Genomic DNA, 12,080 nt, shown 5'->3' with positions numbered 1-12,080 from the left:
GAGGGCATGTTTGGCAGCATGAGTGAAGGAGGCTTTGTTGCGAAATAGGAAGCCGATTCTAGATTTAACTTTGGATTGGAGATTCTTAATGTGAGTCTGGAAGGAGAGTTTACAGTCTAACCAGACACCTAGGTATTTGTAGTTGTCCATATACTCTAGGTCAGACCCGTCGAGAGTAGTGATTCTAGTCAGGTGGGCGGGTGCCAGCAGCGTTCGATTGAAGAGCATGCTATGATATTTGTGTATCTGTAACTTTCTCACTCATCATTATTCACAATTCATTCAGGACTATCCATAATAATGGTAGCATCCACATTAATGTAGAAGTGTTTAGAAACATATTCTATTCTTATTTACAATAAAAGTGACTCCAAAATTACACAATACATTATTTACCATTATACAACGGGTGGGTCTAATACTGAATGCTGATTGGTTAAAACTGCATTCCAGCCGTTGTCTATTCCACAAGTTACAACCGGTTAAATCTATGACGTTAAAATGCCTATTTACTCTGTTCCATCTGACTGCGCAACCCAATGTCTCATCAACCCAGCCAAGCAATTTATAAACTTGATCTCCACTATAAAAAGCATCTAGACATTTTCTCACATTTCTTGTTGACTAACATTTAGTTTTCAACAGCGGAGATTTGTATAAACCTTGCTATCTGTCTCTCCGACATTTGCAAAATTGTTTCAATATTCAAATTCGATCTCCAGCTGTCCCATAGTAATGAACGAGTCGGGACGAGACAAACAGGCAGGCAGCGTTTCTCAGCCAGTCGAAATCATGAATCAGCCTGCATCATTTTTATGGATATTTACAAAAAAAGGTACATTGAAAAAAGGTACAATGAAAAGAAGTGCAGCTAGTTTGCAGTCTTTTTAGCTTCAGTTTGAAGTGATTGTGTTAGCTGTGTTGTTGGCTAGCTCCTCTGAACAATACTGTCCTGACGAGAGAGCACATTTTCTATGCCAGGCGAAATCGCGCCTCATTAGCTCATTGCCATGGATGTATCCAAATAAATGTCACTAGAAAACAGCTTAAACAAATGCAAATGCAGCTACTTTGCTGTTATTCTGGCTGCACTTTTTGATGTGACTGTAAGTTAACTGTAGTTGGCTAGTTAGCAAGCAAGGGATAAGAACGTTGCCAGCCAGTATGGCAATGGAACATTTAGAACGAACGACTGGATACAGAACAAAAAAAACTGAACGACTGGGTCGCGTCTCTGGCAACCGAACCAATAGAACAAATGACCAGCCGGCTTGGGTAGGAACCCTAGATTTGTGTCGGGACTATATCTTGTGGAAGGATGAAATATCATTATTAAATTAATCAAAATAAAGTTTTTAATGAAAATTATTTGAATATATTGGTAACCTGTTGTATAAAAGTGATAATGCCCTCGAAAGCAGTGTTTGGAGGGCCTAACAACACCCCGTGCCAATATATCCTCCAAAGACTGGCTTCTCAGGCATTATCACTTAATTCAGTTAGCCCCATTGAGACCGTGTCTCTGCCTCGATCTAGGTTGGGCAAAACTAAACATGGCGGTGTTCACCTTAGCAATCTCACTGGAATAAAGACCTCCTCCATTCCTGTCATTATTGAAAGAGATTGTGATATCTCACATCTCAAAATAGGGCTACCTAATGTTAGATCCCTTACTTCCAAGGCGGTCATAGTCAATGAACTAATCACTGATCATAATCTTGATGTGATTGGCCTGACTGAAACATGGCTCAAGCCTGATAAATGTACTGTGTTAAATGAGGCCTCTCCTCCTGGTTACACTAGTGACCATATCCTCTGCGCATCCCGCAAAGTTCACAGACCCACTCCAAAAGGCTTTCGGAGCCATCATCGATTCAGTGGGTTTTGTCCAACATGTCTCCGGACCTACACATTGCCACAGTCATACCCTGGATCTAGTTTTGTCCCATGGAATAAATATTGTGGATCTAAATGTTTTTCCTCATAATCCTGGACTATCGGACCACCATCCTATTACGTTTGCGATCGCAACAAATTATCTGCTCAGACCTCAACCAAGGATCCTCAAAAGCCGTGCTATAAATTCTCGGACAACCCAAAGATTCCTAGATGCCCTTCCAGACTCCCTCCATCTACCCAAGGATGTCGGAGTACAAACATCGGTTAACCACCTAACTTAGGATCAAAATGTAACCTTGCAAAATACCCTAGATGCAGTCGCACACCTAAAAACAAAAAACATTTCTCACAAGAAATTAGCTCCCTGGTATAGAGAAAATACCTGAGCCCTGAAGCAAGCTTCCAGAAAATTGGAACGGAAATGGAGCGCCACCAAACTGGAAGTCTTCCGACTAGCTTGGAAAGACAGTACCGTGCAATATCGAAGAGCCCTCACTGCTGCTCGATCATCCTATTTTTCCAACCTAATTGAGGAGAATAAGAACAATCCAACATTTATTTTTTATACTGTCGCAAAGCTAACTAAAAAGCAGCATTCCAAAAGAGAGGATGGCTTTTACTTCAGCAGTGATGAATTCATGAACTTCTTTGACGAAAGCAAATTACGGACTCCTTTTTGAATCTGCATATTTCTCTAAAGCTCAGTTGTCCTGAGTCTGCACAGAACTGCCAGGAGCTAGGATCAATGGAGACACTCAAGTTTTTTCATCCTGTATCTCTTGACACATTCATGAAAAGAGTAATGGCCTCTAAACCTTCAAGCTGCATACTGGACCCTATTCCAACTAAACTACTGAAAGAACTACTTCCTGTGCTTGGCCCTCCTATGTTGAACACAATAATAAACGGCTCCCTATCCTCCGGATGTGTACCAAACTCACTAAAAGTGGCAGTAATAAAGCCTCTCTTGAAAAAGCCAAACCTTGACCTGGAAAATGTAAAAAACTGTCAGCCGATATCGAATCTCCCATTCCTCTAAAAAAATTGTTTTTAAAGCTGTTGTGCAGCAACTCACTGCCTTCCTGAAGACAACTAATGTATACGAAACGCTTCAGTCTGGTTTTAGACCCCATCATAGCACTGAGTCTGCACTCGTGAAGGTGGTAAATTACCTTTTAATGGCGTCAGACCAAAGCTCTGCATCTGTCCTCGTGCTCCTAGACCTTAGTGCTGCTTTTGACACCATCGATCACCACATACTTTTGGAGAGATTGGAAACGCTAATTGGTCTAAACAGACAAGTTCTTCCCTGGTTTAGATCTTATCTGTCGGAAAGATATCGTTCGTCTCTGTGGATGGTTTGTCCTCTGACAATTCAATTGTACGTTTCGGTGTTCCTCAAGGTTCCGTTTTAGGACCACTATTGTTTTCACTATATAATCTACCTCTTGGTGATGTCACTGGGAAATGTCAACAATGTCAACTTCTACTGCTATGCGGACGACACACAGCTGTACATTTCAATGAAACATGGTGAAGCCCCAAAATTGCCTACCCTGGAAGCTTGTGTTTCAGACATAAGTAAGTGGATGGCAGCATTTTTTTTGCTTTTAAAATCGGACAAAACAGAGATGCTAGCTGTAGGTCCCAAGAAACAAAGAGATCTGCTGTTGGATCTGACAATGAATCTTGATGGTTGTACAGTCGTCTGAAATAAAACTGAAGGACCTCAGGGTTACTCTGGACCCTGATCTCTCTTTTGACAAACTTATGAAGAATATTTCAAGGACAGCTTTTTTCCATCTTTGTAACATTGCAAAAACCAGAAACGTTTTGTCCAAAAATGATGCCGTAAAGCTAATCCATGCTTTTGTCACTTCTAGATTAGACTACTGCAATGCTCTACTCTCCGGCTACCCGGATAAAGCACTAAATAAACACGGCTGCTAGAAAAAAAGGTATCATTTTACTCCAGTGCTAGCCTCTCTACACTGGCTTCCTGTTAAGGCTAGGGCTGATTTCAAGGTTTTACTGCTAACCTACAAAGCATTACATGGGCTTGCTCCTACTTATCTCTCAGATTTGGTCCTGCCGTACATACCTACATGTACGCTACGGTTACAAGACGCAGGCCTCCTTATTGTCCCTAGAATTTCTAAGCAAACAGCTGGAGGCTTTCTCCTATAGAGCTACATTTTTATGGAATGGTCTGCCTATCCATGTGAGAGACGCAGACTTGGTCTCTCCCTGTTCACCCATGACTGCGTGGCCAAGCACGCCTCCAACTCAATCATCAAGTTTGCAGACGACACAACAGTAGTAGGCTTGATTACCAACAATGACAAGACCACCTACAGGGAGGAGGTGAGGGCTCTGGGAGTGTGGTGCCAGGAAAATAACCTCTCACTCAACATCAACAAAACAAAGGAGATGATCGTGGACTTCAGGAAACAGCAGAGGGTGCACCCCCCTATCCACATCGACTGGACCGCAGTGGAGAAGGTGGAAAGCTTCAAGTTCCTTGGAGTACACATCACCGACAAACTGAAATGGTCCACCCACGCAGACAGTGTGGTGAAGAAGGTGCAACAAAGCCTCTTCAACCTCAGGAGGCTGAAGAAATTCGGCTTAGCACCTAAAACCCTCACAAACCTTTACAGATGCACAATTGAGAGCATCCTGTATCACCGCCTGGTACGGCAACTGCACCGCCCACAACCGCAGGGCTCTCCAGAGGGTGGTGCGGTCTGCCAAACACATTACCGGGGACAAACTACCCGCCCTCCAAGACACATACAGCACCCGATGTCACAGGAAGGCCAAAAAGATCATCAAGGACATCAACCACCCGAGCCACTGCCTGTTCACCCCGCTATCATCCAGAAGGTGAGGTCAGTAAAGGTGCATCAAAGCTGGGACCGAGAAAATGAAAAACAGCTTCTATCTCAAGGCCATCAGACTGTTAAATAGCCATCACTAGCACATTAGAGGCTGCTGCTGCCTATTGAAATCACTGGCCACTTTAAGAAATGGAACACTAGTCACTTTAATAATGTTTACATATCTTGCACTACTCATCTCATATGTATATACTGCATTCTATTCTATAATATTCTACTGTATCTTAGTCCATGCCGCTCTGTCATTGCTTGTCCATACAGTGAGGGAAAAAAGTATTTGATCCCCTGCTGATTTTGTACGTTTGCCCACTGACAAAGACATGATCAGTCTATAATTTTAATGGTAGGTTTATTTGAACAGTGAATAACAACAAAAAAATCCAGAAAAACGCATGTCAAAAATGTTATAAATTGATTTGCATTTTAATGAGGGAAATAAGTCTTTGACCCCTCTGCAAAACATGACTTAGTACTTGGTGGAAAAACCATTGTTGGCAATCACATAGTCAGACGTTTCTTGTAGTTGGCCACCAGGTTTGCACACATCTCAGGAGGGATTTTATCCCACTCCTCTTTGCAGATCTTCTCCAAGTCATTAAGGTTTCGAGGCTGGCGTTTGGCAACTCGAACCTTCAGCTCCCTCCACAGATTTTCTATGGGATTAAGGTCTGGAGACTGGCTAGGCCACTCCAGGACCTTAATGTGCTTCTTCTTGAGCCACTCCTTTGTTGCCTTGGCTATGTGTTTTGGGTCATTGTCATGCTGGAATACCCATCCACGACCAATTTTCAATGCCCTGGCTGAGGGAGGGAGGTTCTCACCCAAGATTTGACGGTACATGGCCCGTCCATCATCCCTTTGATGCGGTGAAGTTGTCCTGTCCCCTTAGCAGAAAAACACCCCCAAAGCATAATGTTTCCACCTCCATGTTTGACGGTGGGGATGGTGTTCTTGGGGTCATAGGCAGCATTCCTCCTCCTCCAAACACGGCAAGTTGAGTTGATGCCAAAGAGCTCCATTTTGGTCTCATCCGACCAAATCTGACTCATCTTCACCCAGTTCTCCTCTGAATCATTCAGATGTTCATTGGCAAACTTCAGACGGCCCTGTATATGTGCGTTCTTGAGCAGGGGGACCTTGTGGGCGCTGCAGGATTTCAGTCCTTCACGGCGTAGTGTGTTACCAATTGTTTTCCTGGTGACTATGGTCTCAGCTGCCTTGAGATCATTGACAAGACCCTCCCGTGTAGTTCTGGGCTGATTCCTCACCGTTCTCATGATCATTGCAACTCCACGAGGTGAGATCTTGCATGGAGCCCCAGGCCGAGGGAGATTTACAGTTATTTTGTGTTTCTTCCATTTGCGAATAATCGCTTCAACTGTTGTCACCTTCTCACCAAGCTGTTTGGCGATGGTCTTGTAGCCCATTCCAGCCTTGTGTAGGTCTACAATCTTGTCCCTGACATCCTTGGAGAGCTCTTTGGTCTTGGCCATGGTGGAGAGTTTGGAATCTGATTGATTGATTGCTTCTGTGGACAGGTGTCTTTTATACAGGTAACACGCTGAGATTAGGAGCACTCCCTTTAAGAGTGTGCTCCTAATCTCAGCTCTTTACCTGTATAAAAGATACCTGGGAGCCAGAAATCTTTCTGATTGAGAGGGGATTAAATATTTTTTTCCCTCATTAAAATGCAAATCAATTTCTAACATTTTTGACATGCGTTTTTCTGGATTTTTTAAATTTTTATTCTGTCTCTCACTGTTCAAATAAACCTACCATTAAAAGTATAGACTGATCATGTCTTTGTCAGTGGGCAAACGTACAAAATCAGCAGGGGATCAAATACTTTTTTCCCTCACTGTATATGTATATATTTTAAATCCCATTCATTACTAGTTTTGTGTGTATTGGGTATATGTTGTGAAATTGTTAGATATTACTGCACTGTCGGAGCTAGAAGCACAAGCATTTCGCTACACCCGCTATAACATCTGCTAAACACGTGTATGTGACAAATAACATTTGATTTGATTTGATTTGAACCTTTAAGTCTTTACTGAAGACTCATCTCTTCAGTAGGTCCTATGATTGAGTGTAGTCTGGCCCAGGGGTGCGAAGGTGAACGGCAAGGCACTGGAGCGACAAACCGCCCTTGCTGTCTCTGCCTGGCCGGCTCCCCTCTCTCCACCGGGATTCTCTGCCTCTGACCCTATTACGGGGGCTGAGTCACTGGCTTAATAGTGCTCTTCCATGCCGTCCCTGAGTGGGTTGAGTCACTGACGTGACCTCCCTGTCCGGTTTTGCGCCCCTTGGGCTTGTGCGGTGTAGGAGATCTTTGTGGGCTATACTCAGCCTTGTATAAGGGTAGTAAGTTGGTGGTCTGTTGATATCCCTCTAGTGGTGTGGGGACTGTGCTTTGGCAAAGTGGTTGGGGTTATATCCTGCCTGGTTGGCCCTGTTGGACGGGGCCACAGTGTCCCCCGACCCCCCCCCCCCCGCCCCCCGTCTCAGCCTCCAGTATCTATGCTGCATTAGTCTATGTGCCAGGGGGCTAGGGTCAGTCTGTTATATCTGGTGTAATTCTCCTGTCTTATCTGGTGTCCTGTGTGAATTTAAGTATACTCCCTCTAATTCTCTCTCAATTCAATTCAATTCAATTCAATTCAATTCAATTTCAATTTAAGGGCTTTATTGGCATGGGAAACATACAGTCCCAGTCAAAAGTTTGGACACACCTACTCATTCAAGGCTTTTTCTTAATTTTTACTATTTTCTACATTATAGAATAATAGTGAAGACATCAAAACTATGAAATAACACATATGGAATCCTGTAGTAACCAAAAAAGTGTTTAACAAATCAAAATATAATTTATATTTGAGATTCTTCAAATAGCCACCCTTTGCCTTGATGACAGCTTTGCACACTCTTGGCATTCTCTCAACCAGCTTCACCTGGAATGCTTTTCCAACAGTCTTGAAGGAGTTCCCACATATGCTGAGCACTTGTTGGCTGCTTTTCCTTCACTCTGTGGTCCGACTCATCCCAAACCATCCCGATTGGGTTGAGGTCGGTGGGTTGTGGAGGCCAGGTCATCTGATGCAGCACTCCATCACTCTCCTTCTTGGTAAAATAGCCCTTACACAGCCTGGAGGTGTGTTGGGTCATTGTCCTGTTGAAAAACAAATGATAGTCCCACTAAGCCCAAACCAGATGGAATGGCGTATCGCTGGTTAAGTGTGCCTTGAATTCTAAATAAAGACAGTGTCACCAGCAAAGCACTCCCACACCATAACATCTCCTCCTCCATGGTTTACGGTGGGAACTACAACAACTGCACTACAACTGCACAACTGCACTACAACAAATGCAGAGATCATCTGTTCACCCACACTGCCTCTCACAAAGACACGGCGGTTGGAACCAAAAACCTCCAATTTAGACTCCAGACCAAAGGACAGATTTCCACCAGTCTAATGTCCATTGCTTGTGTTTCTTGGCCCAAGCAGGTCTCTTCTTCTTATTGGTGTCCTTTAGTAGTGGTTTCTTTGCAGCAATTCGACCATGAAGGCCTGATTCACACAGTCCCCTCTGAACAGTTGATGTTGAGATGTGTCTATGACTTGAACTCTGTGAAGCATTTATTTGGGCTGCAATTTCTGAGGCTGGTAACTCTTATGAACTTATCCTCTGCAGCAGAGGTAACTCTGGGTTTTCCATTCCTGTGGCGGTGCTCATGAGAGCCAGTTTCATCATAGCGCTTGATGGTTTTTGCGACTGCACTTTCCGTATTGACTGACCTTCATGTCTTAAAGTAATGATGGACTGTCGTTTCTCTTTGCTTATTTGAGCTGTTCTTGCCATAATACGGACTTGGTCTTTTACCAAATAGGGCTATTTTCTGTATACCAACCCTACCTTGTCACAACACAACTGATTGGCTCCAACGCATTAAGAAGGAAATAAATTCCACAAATTAACTTTTAAGAAGGCACACCTGTTAATTGAAATCCATTCCAGGTGACTACCTCATGAAGCTGGTTGAGAGAATGCCAAGCGTGTGCAAAGCTGTCATCAAGGCAAAGGGTGGCTACTTTGAAGAATCTCTAATATATATTTGTTTAACACTAATTTTGTTACTACATGATTCCATATGTTATTTAATAGTTTTGATGCCTTCATTATTATTCTACAATGTAAAAAATTGTAAAAATAAAGAAAAACCCTTGAATGAGTAGGTGTGTCCAAACTTTTGACTGGTAGTGTATGTCTCCTCCCGGAGGACTTGAGCCCTAGGACCATGCCTCAGGACTACCTTACCTGATGACTCCTGGCTGTCCCCAGTCCACCTGGCCGTGCTGTTGCTCCAGTTTCAACTGTTCTGGCTGTTGCTATAGAATCCTGACCTGTTCACCGGACGTGCTACCTTGTCCTGGACCTGCTTTTTTCAACTGACATTTACTCCTGAGGTACTGACCTGTTGCACCCTCTACAACCACTGTGATTATTATTTGACCCTGCAGGTCATCTATTAACGTTTTAACATCAAAATCTGGCCTTAATGGTCATGTACTCTTATAATCTCCACCCGACACAGCCAGAAGAGGACTGGCCACCCCGCAGAGCCTGGTTCCTCTATAGGTTTCTTCCTAGGTTCCTGCCTTTCTTGGGAGTTTTTCCTAGCCACCGTGCTTCTACATCTGCATTGCTTGCTGTTTGGGGTTTTAGGCTGGTTTTCTGTATAGTACTTTGTGACATCTGCTAATGTAAAAAGGGCTTTATAAATACATTTGATTGATTTCTATTGGACACAAAATAATCTGAAACACAACCAAAACAAACAGCAAATGCATCCAACAAGCTTGATGTAATCATTGCATGCTAGGAATATGGGACCAAATACTCAAATTAAAGCTGATAATCTGCACTTTAACCTCGTAGTCATTGTATAATTTCAAATCCAAAGTGCTGGAGTACAGAGCCAAAACAACAAAACATTTGTCACTGTCCCAATACTTTTGGAGCTCACTGTATATTCTCATTGCTATCTTGATAGGCGATGAATAAAAGTAAATTTCAAATACTCGGTTGGTTCGTTGGGGGATTGAATTTTCGGACAAAATGTTCACAGTGTGTAGATCTGGGATCAAGGGGTAACACTTCCCGCTCTCGACACACATGCGCCCCCGATGGAGACCTGGGTCCAATCCCTGCATCGACCCCTCCCATTTTCTCTCCCCTAATCATCTGTATAGCCTTGTAATTTCTACTTTTTCTGAAAACAGCATAAAAATATATAGGGTCCACTCTTCTTTAAAATAAAAAAAGGTTAACCGGAAATTATTATTGTACAGACTTTTCCACAATAGAGGTTGGTCCCTCCCTGTGCAGGTCGACATTTTTGACAAAATGTTCACAGGAAATATCGTCGTACAGACTATTCCACGATATCCCATGGCAATAAATCAGACTAGCGGTCCTACCATCAACTAGTGGCACCACCGCTAGTGGTACCTATGCCATCTCAGGAGGACGTTCTGGCAAACAGATACACACAAACACACACTAGTTTGGCACGTGGTGTGTGGCCCTCTGCCCAGTGCTTGCATGGGCGACTTGGCCCGTCCTTATATCAGCAGCCGCAGTAGCGTGACAGACGTCTTCTTCTCAATCCAAAACACACACGGTCTGCCAGATGCATATTTTTCTATTCTGTTCGGAATATGAATCATACAAAAATAAATTACATAATGACATGTGGGCCAAAATAATCAAAACAAATGTGAGCGTAAACTCCCTCAGCGTAAGCATAGGCTACAACAATCACTAGCAACCAGTGCACAAAATGACAAAAGCCCATTTCATGAGAGGCACTGGCACATCTCAAATGAAGTCTCGAAGAACACCTCAAACAGGATAAATAAATACCGGAAACACTTTGGAAACCACAACCTGTTATCTGGGCTCAAGTCTTTCCCTCACAACTCCAGGTTGTAAACATTTTTTTTTTCAACACGCAATCTAAGGAAGTTAAGTTTATACGCACGCAGATCATCACAATAAAATGCAGTAGAACTACATATAAACTCAGTGTACTATATTGAATACAGTAGACGCCGATGGTGGTGAGTGAGAGGAGTCAGTCACGCTGGATTAAGTGTTAGCGTAGCATGTTAGCGCTCTCTAAAGCTAACCGTCACGATGAGCAGCTCAGCCTTTTGACGGAGTGTGTAGGCTTGGCTCTCAAACTGTGGCTCTGGATGTGGAGTAGAACAGAGGGAGGCACACACACACACACACACACACAGAATAGAACAGAGGCACACACTCATCCTCCTACTCCTCTGGTGGGAGGATGGCTGGGCTCTGCTCTCCTCGTGTTATACAACATGTACAAGAACGTGGCAAGATCTCGCTGGTACTCAAGAGTCTTATTGAAGAGAGGCCGAGTTGGGTCCTTTTTCTTTTTATAGCACTGTGAAATTTCACCCTTTTTTTTTTTTTTTTGCATCTCGGCCTCATTGGGTTATTCCTTTTCATGGTTTGAGTGCGAGTACCTTTTTAACTCTATAGATATTTTGTATCCTATGCGCCGGCCACCATTCATTCTAGCTTGAACGCAAACCAGTCTTCCTAGTACAATTTTAAATCTCTCTCTCTCTCTCTCTCTCTCTCTCTCTCTCTCTCTCTCTCTCTCTCTCTCTCTCTCTCTCTCTCTCTCTCTCTCTCTCTCTCTCTCTCTCTCTCTCTCTCTCTCTCTCTCTCTCTCTCTCTCTCTCTCTCTCTCTCTCTCTCTCTCTCTCTCTCTCTCTCTCTCTCTCTCTCTCTCTCTCTCTCTCTCTCTCTCTCTCTCTCTCTCTCTCTCTCTCTCTCTCTCTCTCTCTCTCTCTCTCTCTCTAGCGCACATAGATTGAGAATAAATTGACTGGTCACTGAACACAACAATAGGTACTACACTTGACCAGTAACTACTTCTGATAGCTAGCTTATTAACAGAGAAAAGTCCCTAAACCAATCACTCTGACAGCAAATCTTTTCACTAAGCTCTTTTCCAGTCAGCTAGACAGAGTATTTATGATATTGCTTTCACCTATCCAATCTTAATGAGATCAGTAGCCACAAGGGCACAGAGTATAGGAGACAAGGATAGAAAGCAGTTGGAACACAGCCATAAACTTCAGCCAACAAGCAGTCATACGCAGATCCGCTCCTTGTTCCTAGCCCTCATCATTTTGTACTACTCTGGAGAGAAAAGCCAGGAGGTTGAAAGGCGTGATGCAG

General features: G+C 43.4%; 1 protein-coding gene across 1 annotated transcript in view; it reads right to left on the bottom strand.

Annotated features, from left to right (window-relative positions):
• Positions 1-12,080, bottom strand: part of LOC311099075 (chloride channel protein 2-like) — a gene marked incomplete at both ends in the record, with an annotated part of 62,186 nt that overhangs the window by 26,900 nt on the left and 23,206 nt on the right. The gene's annotated exons all lie outside the window — the stretch shown is intronic.

The sequence above is a fragment of the Coregonus lavaretus genome, assembly GCF_964263955.1.
Source record: "Coregonus lavaretus genome assembly, chromosome: 23".
NCBI classification, from domain to species: domain Eukaryota; kingdom Metazoa; phylum Chordata; class Actinopteri; order Salmoniformes; family Salmonidae; genus Coregonus; species Coregonus lavaretus.
Note: the sequence above shows the minus strand (reverse complement) of the source record. Positions and strands in the feature narration are given on the sequence as shown.